The following is a 2792-nucleotide window of genomic DNA, read 5'->3' on the forward strand; positions in this document are numbered from 1 at the left end:
CACAGAGGATTCTACTCAACATTAGAGCCATTATACAGCTTGCCTATCGTGTTGCAGAGATTGTGCACACAGAGGGGAAGAAAACACTCTTGTCCTTGAGGTCAGTCTGTTGCAGGAGTTCTCAACCTTGGCTATCCACTCAGATTACTAGGGAGTTTTGGAAGAAAAAATAAAACACTGACGCACCATTGGTGGGGATGTAAAATGCTGAGATCACTATGGAAAAACCATATGGTGGTTCCTCAAAAACGTAAAAATATAATTGCCATAGGATCCAGCAATTCCATTTCTGAATATATACTGAAAAGTATTAAAAGCAGGGTCACCTATGTTCATAGCAGCATTATTCATAATTGCCAAAAGGTTGAAGTAACACCCAAGTGTCCATTGACAATGAAAGGAAAAACAAAATGTGGTATAAAAATAAAAGGGAAGCTCTTTTCCTCCCTGGCTGCTTGAAGACCAACCTTCATCATGAATGACACGGTAACTATCCGGACCAGGAAGTTCATGACCAACAGACTACTTCAGCAGAAGCAAATGGTCATTGATGTCCTTCACCCTGGGAAGGCAACAGTACCCAAGGCAGAAATCCAGGAAAAACTAGCCAAAATGTATAAGGCCACACCTGATGTCATCTTAGTGTTTGGATTCAGAACTCACTTTGGTGGTGGCAAGCCCACTGGCTTTGGCGTGATTTATGATTCCTTGGATTATGCAAAGAAAAATGAACCCAAACACAGCCTTGCAAGACATGGCCTATATGAGAAGAAGAAGATCTCAAGAAAGCAGAGAAAGGAACACAAGAACAGAATGAAGAAAGTCAGGAGGATTGCAAAGGCCAATGTTGGTGCTGGCAAAAAGTGAGCTGGAGATTGAACTACAGAAGGAGTAAAGATTCTTCGGTGACTTTATCTGTGATGGTTGTGAAGATTTTTCATGAGAGGATTAATAAACTATAAACTTAAAAAAAATAAAAGGGAATATTATTTGGTTTTAAAAAGGAAGTAAATTCTGACGTATGATACAGCATGGATGAACCTTCAGGACATTATATCTAAGTGAAGTAAACCAGTTACAAAAAGAGAAATACTATATAATCCCACCTATATGAGGTACCTCAAGTAGTCAAATTCATAGAGGCAGAAAGCAGAGTGGTGGTTGGCAGGGGCTGAGGGAAAGGGGTAATAGGGAATTATTGTTTAATATTTATGGAGTTTCAGTGTCACAGGATGAAAATAGTTCTATGGGTGGACAAGGGTGATGGTAGCACAGCACTGTGAATGTACTTTATGCCCTGAACTTTATTATTAAAAAGGTTAAGATAGCCCTGACTAGTGTGGCTCAGTGGTTGAGCTTCATCCCAGGCACCAGAGGTTGCTGGTTGGATTCCCAGTTAGGGCAAATGCCTGGGTTGTGAACTCATCCCTGACAGGGGCTGTGAGGAGTCAGCCACTGATGTTATGCTCTCACACTGATGTTTCTCTCTCTCCTGCACCCTTCCTCTCTCTCTAAAAATCAATGCATATTTTAATAGTTAAGATGGTAAATTTTATGTTATGTGTATTCCACCAAAATTTATAAATAAATAAGTAAATAAAAGATAAATTTTTAAAAACACATACTTTACTTCTAGAGTCTGATTTAATTGGTCTGGAGTACAACCTAGGCATGGAGATTTATTAAACTGCCCAGGAGATTCTAATGTGCAGCCTAGTTTGAGAACCATTTCTGTGGAATGTAAAAGCCATTGGTCTACAGAGAAAGTACTAAATCTGGAGCTACAATACCTGGGTTCTTCATCATATAAAGCCACATGAGTGCTTTAAACTGTGCTAAGCCGCATTTTATCTCTTTATTAGAGTCCCTGTGCATGAAATTCGTGCACAGATGGGGTCCCTAGGCCTGGCTGGTGATCAGGGCCGATAATGTTCCCCGCCTCCCCCTTCCCTCACTGCCCACGTCCACCGCCACCCACCCCTGGTTCTCTGTCCCAGCCCAGAGCCCGCTCAGAGGGAGGAGCTTGGAGGTTCGTTGGCAGGCTCCAAATCAGGTACTCGGGGCCTGCTGGCCAGGGGAGGGATGGAGGGAAGGACCCAGGAGGTTGGCTGCCAGCCCCAAGGAGGGAGGCAGCCCTCAGCACCCCTGGGAAAGGGGCCGTGTCCGATGCCACCCACTCCTGGTTCCCTGTCACAGCCCATGGGGGAGGGACTGGGAGGTTGGCTGCAGGCCCTGATCTGGCGATCAGGAGGGACCAGAAGGTTGGCTGGTAGGCCCCATTGATGATCGGGGCCTGTGGGCTGGGGGAAGCTCCTGCATTGAGCATCTGCCCCTTGGTGGTCAGTGAGCATCATAGAGACCGGCCGTTCTGGTTGTTCCGTCCTAATGGTTGCTTAGGCTTTTATATAAAGTGAGTGGCCAGATTATTATGACCACCCCATCAGTAATTTGTTGGGCCACCTTTTGCCTTCAATACTGCGGCAATTCTTGGCATTGACTCCGCAAGATGTTGAAAGGTGATGTGAGGAATCTGACACCATGCCTGATGAATAGCACTGTCCAGTTCTGTGAGATCTGATGGTTGTGGAACCAGCTGCCTGATGGCTCTTTTAACTTCATCTCACAAATGCTCAATTGGATTGAGATCTGGTGATTGTGGGGGCCACCTAAGCAAGGTAAAGTCTACCTCATGTTCTTGAAACCACTCCTGCACAATATGAGCACCGTGGCATGGCGCACTGTCTTGTTGGAAGAAGCGATCTCCATTGGGATACGCCATACACATGATAGGA

The 2792-nt window shown here is 45.0% G+C and overlaps 1 pseudogene; it reads left to right on the plus strand.

Moving 5' to 3' along the window:
• Positions 1 to 437: 437 nt before the first annotated feature.
• Positions 438 to 966, plus strand: LOC102754947 (annotated as a pseudogene).
• Positions 967 to 2792: the final 1826 nt, after the last annotated feature.

Source organism: Myotis davidii, unplaced genomic scaffold, assembly GCF_000327345.1.
Source record: "Myotis davidii unplaced genomic scaffold, ASM32734v1 scaffold1327, whole genome shotgun sequence".
Lineage (NCBI taxonomy): Eukaryota > Metazoa > Chordata > Mammalia > Chiroptera > Vespertilionidae > Myotis > Myotis davidii.